The sequence below is a fragment of the Marmota flaviventris genome, chromosome 7, assembly GCF_047511675.1.
Source record: "Marmota flaviventris isolate mMarFla1 chromosome 7, mMarFla1.hap1, whole genome shotgun sequence".
NCBI lineage: Eukaryota > Metazoa > Chordata > Mammalia > Rodentia > Sciuridae > Marmota > Marmota flaviventris.
This window is the reverse complement of record NC_092504.1, coordinates 19449558-19461782: the sequence shown is the minus strand read 5'-3', so window position 1 is coordinate 19461782 and position 12225 is coordinate 19449558. Positions and strand designations below refer to the sequence as shown.

Below are 12225 nucleotides of genomic sequence, written 5' to 3'. Positions count from 1 at the left end.
TGCTGTCGCTCTAAGTGTTCGTATCCTTCACCCATAAATCTCACCTCTGGGAATAGATCCTAATGAGATATATTAAGGCAAGAGTGAAGAAATGTATAGATGAGATGGCTCTGAAGTGCTATATAGTAAATTTGGAAACAACCTAAAATATCTGTCAATAGGAGCAAAGTTATGATACAGTTTTTATTAGGAATACCTAGTTCTTGTTTTTCTTTTGTAATGTTTTTTAGTTGTAGATGGACACCATACCTTTATTTTATTTATTTTTATGTGGGGCTGAGGATCGAACCCTTTGCCTCACACATGCGAGATGAGATTCTCCCACTAAGCCCCAACCCCAGTCCCTTTCTTTTTAAAGGAAAACCCAGCTCTTCTTTAATAAGATGTAGGTGCTGGCGCATGACCCCTTTGTCCTCTAGTTCTGTCCTTTCTTTGGGTTGGAATCAACAGTCTGGGACAAGCATCTCTTTTTCCTTCTCACTTGTGGGCACAATTCCCAGCAGATGAACCGAGGATTTGAAAGAACAGAGCAGGATGTGCAACCTTTGTAAATCCTTTCCTGACAGTTCCTGCTCCTTGGCGGCTATGCTGGGCTGCTCCTGTGTTTCTCCTGGAGAACTGGGCAGAAAGATGCCTCTCGGTGTCCTCAAGGGGAGAAGAACTGGTGATTGGGAGTGACCGAGATCCATGATTTCAGCCTGAAGGAAAGTCAATAAGAGCTCCCCTGGCTACCCCTGAGGTCTACAGACACACTGCAGGAGTCCAGGGCCCACCAGGCCCTCTCCACTCACTGAGAAGGCTTCCCCAACTTGGGGCTCAGAGCCTTTTGGCAATCTAAGCCCCCCACATGTAGGCAGAAGGTTGGAGGCAGTCTGGCTAATGGCTGGGCTCTGTTTGGAACTGAGTGGTCTTTGTATCTTTGGTCCTGACCTTTCTACCACACTGCAGTGAATGTTCGCAAATCCTGGCCTGAGAGTTGGTGTGGAGGTGGCGAGCCTGAATCTAAACATGCCCTAATATATGCTGGGGTTTGAATATGGTTTGTCCCTGGGGGTCCTTGTGTTGGAAGCTTAGTCGATGTTGAGGTGGTGACATCTTTATCATTGTGCCCTTGTGGCAGGTAACCATGTCACAGGGACTCCAACTTCATGAATGGGATAGTGCTAGCTCATGGGAATTGGTCAGCTCTCTTAGGTCTGGATTAGTTCTGGAGAGAGTGGGTTGTTACAAGTGAACCTGGCATCTCCCTAAACTCCTCTTCCTACCTGTGTTCCTGCTATGTGATGCCATCTGCCATGAGGCCCTTACGAGAACCAAGCAACTATCAGCTAGGCTCCTTTTTTTTTTTTTTGAGAGAGAGAGAGAGAATTTTTTAATATTTATTTATTTATTTTTTTAGTTTTTGGTGGACATAACATCTTTGTTTGTATGTGGTGCTGAGGATCAAACCCGGGGCGCATGCATGCCAGGAGAGCGTGCTACCCCTTGAGCCACATCCCCAGCCCTCAGCTAGGCTCTTAAACCCCCAGAATTATGAGATTAAACCTCCTTTCTTTACCAATTACCCAGCCTCCGCTAGTTTTTTATAGCAACACAAAACAGATTAAGATGATCTATTCATTGAAAGATGTTCATGATATATTAAGTAGAAAAAATGTTAAATATATTAGGAGATGGATATATTAATTGCTTGATGTAGCAATAATTTCACTGTGTATATTTATATCAAAACATCATGTGCATATCTTAAACATGCACAACTTAAAAGACTGAAAAATGGTATATATTGTGATTCTATTGTTTATATTAGAAGAGTTTGCATAGAAAAAACATTTTGATGAATATAAATCCAGTGTGATAACCGTAGCTATCATGAGAGGTGTGTTTTTGGAAATGATACCTATTTCCTTTATATATTTTACAAGTGTTGGATGTTTTTACTTTTAACAAGCTTATATTACTTTTATAACAGAAAACAAAACCTATTTTTCAAAACATGGCAATGTGAGAGGATCAGGTGGGTATTATTGTCTCGGTGGGTGGCTTCGGGCCTGGCAGATGAGTGAAAAAGAACAGAGCACAAAGGTGATTCCCATCTGCTGGCCAGAGGGTGCTCACTGCCCACCTGCCTCAGCTTGCTAGATGTTGGTGGCCACATTTCCTCCTTTGTTATTCGGAAGTTAAAGGGTGTCAGAGACTGCTGGGCTCAATGGGGGCTGTGACAGACTGAATTGTATCCCCAAATTCATATTTTGAAGTCCTTACCCCCAGTTCTGTATAAAGGGACTGTACTTTAGGGCTTTAAAGAGGTGTTTAAGATGAGGCCATCTGCACGGCCCCTAACCAATCTGACTGGTGCATTTTTAGGGGAAAGTTTGGATACACCAAGATAGGCCACGTGAGGACGCAGGAGAAAGAGTACCCATCCGCAAACCAGGGAGCTCTCTGGACTCAGAGGAAACCAAACCTATTGACACCTTGACCTTGTAATTCCAAGCTCTGGAACTGTGAGAAATAAATTCTGTTGCTTAAGTCACTCAAGGGGGTGTTTGTTTATGATAGCTCCAGGAAACGAACTCAAGGATATTCACAACTTTAAGCTTTTGCACGTTGAGATGGGCAAATATTTCAGCCCAAACATTTCACAGATGCTGTCTTTTTTGCCTTTCTTCAGAATACCTCCCTCCAGCAAGTATTTCATAAGCAAAACTTCATCAAATAAGTTGTCTCTATTTATGATTCCACATAATTATAGGCCTCCTCAATTTCATTTCATTCCAGTACAGAACATAAATTTATCCAATTAAAAATAGGTGCTTCAGCAAATGATTCATCCTGCAAGTTGAGATATTCTCAAATGCAATTATAGAATTGCAACATTAATATTGTATATCATTTGAGGCATCATTGTTTAACTTGTTCACTACCTCCAGTGCCTAGGAAAGGATAAATTTTAAGTTTCCTTGCTTGGAAAATCATGTTTTTACTAACTGCATTTTGGCACTTTATTTCATAAATACTTAATTGAAATTTTTCATGATCACATGAAAAACTTTGTTATTCATCAGAAAAAAAATATCAGTTAAAAGTTACTTGAGAGATCACTGCACACTAGAATAGATAAAGCCATGAAGAGTCACAATCCTAAGTGTTGGGAAAGATATGGTGCAATTGGAGCTCTCATTCATTGCTGGTGGGGATGCACAATGTATATAGTAACTGGTAATTACAATATGGCATTACCTTACACAGTTAGATTCTACTTCCAAGCATTACCTAAGGGAAATGGGTTCAAACAAAAACAGGTATGTGAATGTTCACAGGAGTATTATTCATAACAGGCCCAACTGAAAACAATCCAAGTGTCCATCACTATTAAATGAAAAAAAAAAAAAAAACAGATGACAGTATATCCATACCATGGAGAATTACTCACCAATAAAAAGAAAGGAAACATTGGTAAAGATAATGACATGGTTACATCTCAAAAGTATTATGCTAAGAGAAGCAAATCACAAGAGACTCCATACCATAAGTCCACTTACATGAAATTCTATAATATGTAAATGGTGAGAACATCGAGTTAGTCAGCTTTTCGACACTGTAACAAATACACGAGATAAATCAGCTTAAAAAGAGGAGAAGTATATTTTGGCTCATGGTTTGGGAGGTTTTGGTCTATGATTGATTGGCCCTTTTGCTTTGGGCCTCTGGCAAGGCAGCCCATCATGGCAGAGAGTATATGGGGGAAAGAAAGAGAGAAGAGGAAGATGGGTGTCCCATCATGCCCTGTGGGGACATGCTCCCAGTGACCTAAAATATCTTGGTAGACATCATCTCTTAAAGGTTCTCCACCTCCCAGTAGGGTCTCCAGCAGGGATGGGGGGACACCAGTCACTTAACCCATGGGCCTTTGGGTGACATTCCAGATTCAATGTATTGCAGACATATACAGACACGAGGAAACTTTCTGGTTTGAGCAATTGTTCTGTTTCTTGGTTGTGTTGATGGTTAAATGATGGTATACAATCTCTGAAATTTACTTGGACACGAAAAGGTAGTATAAATAATACTTTGATGAACAACAACAAAAAAGGACACCGTTTCCAATGAATTTTAAACAACATGCAACCAAAATTTAGAGGACTTGTTTACAAAAGCTAAATACAACGTGGAATCCTTACATTGGTTTGCAGAATAGATATTCAGAAGCTCGGGCATTTTTAAACATCAGATTGATGACAGGCAGCAAAAAAGAAAACATGCAGCTCTATATTGAAATACGGTTGGACACTCAGTGTCAGCATTGTGACAAGATTTTGTAATTCAGTCGTTCTGTGCACATGTTAACATATTTGTAAGTCTAGGCAATTACAGATTATTTTTTGGTAGCTGAAAAAATATTTTTTAGCACTAGAGATTGAAGTCAGGTCCTTACACATTGCTAGGCAAGTGCTCTACAACTGAACTACAACCTAGCACTAAAATAATCATTGTTGGACAGTTTGAATGTGATTATAAATTACACGTGCACCATATTCAATTGCAAGAAGATCTCTTACTTTGGTTAAAAAACACCAAATTTATCAAAAATTTGTGTTCATATTATCACCACAAAATGAGTCACTTTCTTCACTGCTGAATTTGTAATTGATTGTGGAATAACACTCAGAATAATTCTGTATGTCTAACCTTCAAGAGGACTCATTTCAAAAAGCTTCACTTTGATTCTATGGAACAGGGGGGAAAACACTGAATGATCATTGGGTTGAACTGCTTTCCCATTTCAAGCAGCTGAAGGCAGTGAAGCAATGACACCACTCCCCATGTGAGATTTTTCTTCTTCACATTTACTTCTATCACTTTTTTTTATAGACACAGGGGAAAAAACAGGGGGCCAGGGAGGAACAAAGGTATGAATGTTGTTTTGATCTAAGGGAAAAGCCACGCATCATAGAGTGAGAGCTAAATCATCTTGGGCAGTTACACAGGTTCAATGGACAACTTTAGGCATAAACTTCTTAAAATAATTCCTAACTTTATAAGTAGGTAATGATGTTTCTCCAAAAATTTATACTTACTCATATGATCAGAGAAATCATTAAGGCCCTGACAATTGTGGTAAAGTTAACAAATACTATGTGGATACATCTTATCATTTACTTTCCTGGGAAACAGACATTCAGAACTCAGTTTTTCACTTAAACACACTTTGTAATTCTTGAAAGGGTCAGGAAAAGACACATGGATTATTTACCAGTCATTCTAGAATGCTCTGTGCTGTATATGCATCTCATGACTACTAGATAAGATCATGGAAGAAATTAGTACAACATGGAGGTCTTCCAAACTCATCCCAATTTATATCTCTTAGTGAAGTAAACTTTGCATATAGTGAAAAGCATAGATTCTAAATGTGTACTTCATAGTGTTTTAACAAATGTTACCCCTGCCCAAATAAAGTATAGAATGTTCCCATCACTGCAGGAAGCTCCTCCACTTCCCTTCCTGGCTAATTCCTAGCCCCACAGGAGACCTGTTTTCAAATTTCCATTTCCATGGGTTCATTTTTTAGCTTCTATAAATGGAATCACTCAGCATGAATTTTTTGGAGTTTGGCTTCTTTACCTAAAGTGAGATTCATCTACTTTGATACATGACTAATTCATTCTTTTGTCATTTAAAAAATTGCTGAGTAGTCTTCTATTCCATGGATTTACCACAGTTTATTTATCCATCTTCCTACTGAAAGACATATGGATTTTTTTTTTTTTTTGCTATTATAAAGGAAGCTGCAATTGATGTTTCTGTACAGGACTGTTGTAGATGTATACTTCCTTTGCTCTTGGGTGGGTATGTAGTCATAGAGCTACTGGATCTGAACTTAAGTATAACTTAACAACTGCTGACAGATGGTCTCAAGCAAGACTAGCATTTTACACTTGGGCTTACAAATGAACTCAGCAATATATGAAAGCAACATATAAAAAATGTCATTTACTCTGCAGTCTCACCAATGTCTGAGTTATCACCCTTTTTAATTTTAGCTATTTTAGTGGGTGTGAAATGATATTCGTTGTGGTTTTAGTTTGCATTTTCCTGAGGAACACCTTACAAAGAATAACTCCTTAGTGAAGTGTCTGTTTGAGTTTTTGCTCACCTTTTGGCTTAGCTTTTGGTCATTTTTATTATTGATATATAGAAGGTCAACCCATATTGTGGATATAAGTTCTGAGCTACATCTATGTCTTCTGAATTTTTCTCCACTTGCTTTTTCACTTTCTTATTTGTGTCTTTTAAGGCATAACAAGTACAGTATATTGATGAAATCTAATATATCAGGTTTTCTTTTACAGTTAATGGGGTTTTTTTTTTATTCTGTCTAAAAAGGATCAGTTTCTTAAAAGTATTATTTGATGAACAGAAGTTTTACATTTTGATGGAGTCTAGTGCGTCAACTTTTTTCTTTACGAGTTAGTGCTTCTGCGTTTGTTCTAAGAAATCTTTGCCTAACCCAAGGTTTCAAAGGAATTGCTCTTATTTCCTAGAAGCATTATAGTTCTATCTTTTATGTTGAGTATATGATTTATATAAAGTTTCAGTATCTGAGTAATGTGATGGAGGGATCAGAGTGGTTACTTTTTATGCATATTAGTCAATTTTTAACTTCTCTGAGTCTCATTGACCATCTGCAAAGTAATTAAAGCCTGCCCCAGAGATGTTGAGATAAATAAGTATTTAGGACATAGTAGGTGTTGAACAATGTAGCTCATTCAAGACCATCCAAAAATTTTGTAGGTCCTTCCACAGATCCATCTCGGCCTAAATCCCTCAATTAATCTGTATTTGGGGTAAAAATGGGAGTTCACAACCCACTTGAATATAATGTATGAAATATGATATGTCAAGAGCTTTGTAATGTTTTGAACAACCAATAAAAAAAATATTAACACAGATGCTCTTAACAATCATTTGAGAACCACCATGAATCTGGTGCTTCTTATACCTGATGCCAACTCTTGGAGGAAGTGTTCATTCTGATGCCAGAGGTGGTTGAGAGAACAAGAGTTTCTTGCCCAGGGAAACAGTGACTCTGATATTCCAGCTGAGGCCAGGATACAAGCCCATATCCCATCCACTACATGCTTTTGACTTCTCAGTTGGACCTGTCTGTCATGAATAACAAGGTCTTCTGGAGTCCTTTGAGTGTGTTGTGAGTAGCACCTGGAGACACACCCCAGTTTTAGCTGATGGAGGTGCTGTTTCCTAGTGCATCTACCTCCATCCTATCAGTGGTCTCCAGATGAGCCTCTGGGGCTTCCCTTGACATCCTGGGCGGCTCCTTCTGCGTCACCTCTCACATTCGCCTCTGCTATCCATCAGTGGCCCACGCCCAGGGAAGCAGTCTTCCAGGGATCATTTGAAGTGTGTGTGTTGGCTGGGGTGGGTTTGGTACTTTGGCCCTAATGGCACTTGGTGGTGGCCAGGATTCAGGGATGCTGAATATCATGCCATGAACGAACCAACGAATGAATGACTCCACCCTCAGTGCCAGTAGCACTTCCTCCAACATGTCAGCTACACCCAAACCAAGCCCCAATCCAAGCCATCTCTTCTGTGAGGCTTTCTCTACCCGCCAGGCCCCATCATCTCTCCCTGTTGACTGACTCCCTGCCATTACCTCCTCCATCGCTTCTCTGTAGATGGTCCTCCTGCGCTCCCTGCTTCTCTTCTCTTCTTGGTGTGTGAGTCTGTCTGTCAAAGCATGCTGGAGGTGCTTTGGCTCCAGGAAGTGAGTCTGCTCTTTTGTATCCATGAACACGGCACCTCCTGAGCTAAGCCACTCGGTCAAAAATGATTTTAAAAGGTTTCAGTCGATAATACCCTAAGAATTTCTTTAGAGGTTGTAGCAAGAGAGACACGAACAGTGGCCTTTGTGAAGAATGAGTATAAACATGTATGCTACAGCGTCCTGTGAGAGACCTGGGGGCCGGGTGGGTGGGATGGGGAACCTCAACCCTGGCTGACCTTTGCCTGGGGCTCGGGCAGCTTCGGAACCAGGAGAGAGCTGTGCGAATAGTCAGCCCTGCCGTCAGCCCTCAATCCTGTGCGAATAGTCATCGTGATTCATGCACCAGGCCATTAATCCAGCAAGAAGCTGCTAAACGGACAGATGAACAAAAACAGGAGGCCCTTCTGAGAGCCCTAAATTATGTCTCATAGCAGCTTTATGTACTTGAAAGTGAAGGGTATCCCGTGAACACCACGGAAGGTACCTGGAGCCTCTGTTTCTAATAGAAACTTGGGAAATTCAATCAAACTGCTAATAAATTGAGGACTTACGTTGTTCAGTGGTTGGGCTGGCACAGCGATGAAGAAAAGACCACACTTAATCTTTCAGGAGATTTCACTCACAAACGAGTGAGAATTTTTCTTGAGTACTGCTGTTCCTTTCCCTGCTCCCACACCCAGTGCTAAGAACGAGGCCCTGAATCCCGCTCTCTGGAATTCCTCCAGCTCTTCATGCTTGTTTCCGAGGTCTCCTTTCCTAAGATCTGGGTGGCTGGCAGTGACAGCTTCCTACCTGGTTCACTGGCCTTGTGCACACTACTCAAGTGCTCCACCACTGAGCCACACCCCAGTGCTTCCTGCCCATTCTCATCCAGCATCACACACCAACAGATTCACCATCCTTCAAAACAACACGGTCCTCTCACACAATGATTGATGTGAAGTCCTTTAATAGCTCCTCTAAAAAAAAGTTAGTTGTGGATGGACACAATACCTTTGTTTTATTTTATTTATTTTTATGTGGTGCTGAAGATCAAACCCAGTGCCTCACAAATGCTAGGCAAGCAGTCTACCACTGAGCTAAAACCCAAGCCCCAGCTCCCTGTTTTTTTAAGGATAAATTCAGACCTCTTCCTTACCAAAATTCTTCACCATCATGGTCCCGTTTGCTTCTCCAGCCTTTGCATAGTATAATCTTCTAATCTGGACTCCTAGTCCTTTGGTTGGTTGTCAGATCTCTATGTTCCGCCCGTACAATGTGACCAAGCCCCTAACCTCCTGACTGTGCTTTCAATATTCATCCCCTTATTTCTTCCTCCTTGCCCTGAGTGAGGGGCACCTCTTATTTGGGCCTCCACCACCCATGAGCTTGTTCACCCATCACACGCACCGTACCTGTTTTGTACGTCTCTTTTCATTGACTTTGATAGTCTCAACCAAAATGCAAGGACTATATCTGATGTGTCATTGTTCAACATCTACTAGAGCACCTGGCACCCACTAGATGCAGGGTTTGCCACCTGTATTTGAATGAATGCCTGTGCAAGGTCATAATAAGTAAGACAAGAAGGCTTATTCAGGGACAACTGTAACGTGCATTTATCTCCATGTAATCTCTGCTTTGCTTCTAATGCTGCACTTGGAAAAATTTTCATGGACAATTGAATACCTCATTGTTCCTGAATGATGTATGGGAGTGGTACGATCTTAGGAAAGAGACAAGGTTCAGTATCTCTGGGGAAATCAAAACACACGTCTCCAGTGTACTTCTCTCAAATGATATGAGCATTCATGTTCGATTGATCTATGGATGGAAGAGCTATGTTTTAGTAGATTGAACATTTTGGTTAAATACCTGAGTTTGAAACTTCATGGCTTTATTAAGCAATCTTGCTTTGCTTTTAATTCAGTTTTATTTATTTGAACTTTGTGGACTGTGCATCAGTTTCCTAGGGCTACTGTAACAAATGACCCTGGGGAGCCCTAAAGAAAACGAACTTCTCCCACAGTTCTGGAAGCATAAGCCCACAGTCCAAGTGTTGGCAAGCTGCACTCCCCCGGAAGCTCTGGGGGAGAACCTTCCTGGCCTCTTCCAGATTCTGGGGCTCCAGGCATCCCTTGGCTTGTGACTGCTTCACTCCAGTCTCGGGCTCTGACATTGCAGGACCTTCTCTTCTGCTCTTTCAAAAACACATGGATTTAGGTAATTATCCGGCTAATCCCGAATGACCTCATCTTGGGCTGCTTAGCTTAATTATACCTGCAAAGACTGTTTTTCCAAAGAAGGTCACATTCACAGCCTCTGGGGATTACCATGTGGACAGCTTGGAAGTGGGAGGGCACGATTCACCCCTCTACCCACAGCCAATAGTCATTTTAAATACATTTGTAAAAAGCCACTGGGGTACAATTCCAAGTTTCATGGACATTTTACCTTAATTATAAATTACTGTTTTAAAGTGCTTGAAAACAGTCTTACTCAGTTTGGAAGGAGCTACAGTGTGGGGAGCATTAATATTAATATTAAATGGAGACGCCACCTACTGGTGGCTCAGATTCACAGTTGGCAGTGTGGGGAGAGAACACTGAATGCAGAAACCTGCAGTTGCACAGATGACCCACTGGTGTGTGTTGCACCTGTTGACACATCTGGCTATTCAGATACGGCTCCTTTTCCACTCTGTGCCTCAGTTTCTTTACCTGTGAAGGGGAGGATTCATTCGATCATTCCTTGTTTATTGAAACACTATTATTAGGACAATCACTAGGTAGCAGGGATGTAGTGATGAATAGCGTGAACAAAGTCCCTTACAGACAATAATTCCACACACAGGATTGTTGTATGGTCTAAATGGAATAATTCAAATAAAGATGGTACAGCAGTTATTGGTATTGTTATTCTTACCTTTAAATTCTATTTTTTTTTTTTTTTTGGTACCGGGTATTGAACCCGGGGTGCTTAACCACTGAGCCACATCCACAGCCCTTTTTATTTATGTGGCTGTTTTCACTAAGTTGCTTAGGGCCTTGCTAAGTTACTGAGGCTGGCTTTGAACTTGTGATCCTCCTGCCTCAGCCTCCTGAGCTGCTGGGATTACAGGCGTGCACCACTGCACCTGGTTACATTCTGTTTGATTCAAATGCTTATTTAGAGTTGCCTGCCCTGGCATTATTTGTTGAAGATTGCCAGACTTTTGGGGGAATACCTGTTGGTTCTTGCTCTCTGCAGTTTTCTCTGCCTCTTCCTGTCTGGCTAGCTCTTTAGATTTGAACAAATTATGAGGTACTTGGAATTACAAGCCAAGAAAAAGAAAGGGACCTGGAGACACACTTTTCTTTCCCTCTTTCCCCTCCATTCCAGGTTCCCCTTGGTTCGTGCATTCTAGAAGAGACCATTCTTTTGATATTACTGAATATCTTTCACATGTTGGATAATGCACTCAATGTCGAATATACAAAAACAATGAACTATGGTCTTACAGAAGCCAAGAAAGTTCCAAATTCAAATTCTAAAAATGAGCTGAGTAGACATTGGTGTTTCCAAAGTGTAAGAAGACAGATGTCCTCCTCCAGGGAGAATTTGGGACAGTGTCGTCAAACCCCAGGCCTCATGATTTTTATAAATTCAAATGCAATAGCTTCTCAATCTTTTGGCTAAGATCAAGTGCAGTATACCTTTAAGTTTAATGTCTAATATGTCCTCTATCCAAGGACAATATTTTTGAGAAGACAGAAATGCTGACCCTGCTTTGAACATTACACAATGTTTTTATGCATCTAATATATAATAAGCTTTGCATAGGCACAGTTTTTTATGTGTTAAAAAAATAAATAAAACATTTGAATGCCACACCATGTCACATGGGCATGGGATTTTCCTTGATGTCTTCATCCTCTGCCTTTGTCTGTGTTCACTTGTTCAACTGGACTTCTCTTAACAACCTGAGAAAGAAATGTTTCTAAGCCCTAAAGAACTTGGAGTGTAGTTTTCAAATGTACATTTTCCAACATTCACAGAATTTCAAGAAGTGCGCCATTTGCCTAGGAGCAGATGATTTCAACACTCTCTCTTGTGATAAGTTGGTGATTGGGAAGCTGATACATGAGTCTAAGGCATTACTATTCTACATTGATGCTTCCGAGGAGGAAGTTAGTCAGGGGAATTTTTTCCTCCCTCACGTTTTATCCCTGCTGAAATAAGTCAAAATACCCTCCGTTCTTTGTATTCAAAGGTGACACGGGTACCAGCACAACCGTCAGCGGCTGTCAATCCCCAGCTTTTGGAAGCCATGTCACGGTGCTTTCCCTTGCTTTTCAGTTTGCTCAGCATGTCTTTGAAGCATCGCTCAACTCATCTCTTCCACAGCTCACTGTTAGGCCAAATTGCACTGTTTCAGCAGGAAGTCAGCTAAATACCTAAAAGTGAGTGGGCAG

General features: G+C 40.9%; 1 pseudogene; it reads left to right on the top strand.

The window, feature by feature from the left end:
* The first annotated feature begins 11425 nt into the window (after positions 1–11425).
* LOC114100897 (U2 spliceosomal RNA) lies at positions 11426–11577 on the top strand (annotated as a pseudogene).
* The last annotated feature ends 648 nt before the right edge of the window (positions 11578–12225 follow it).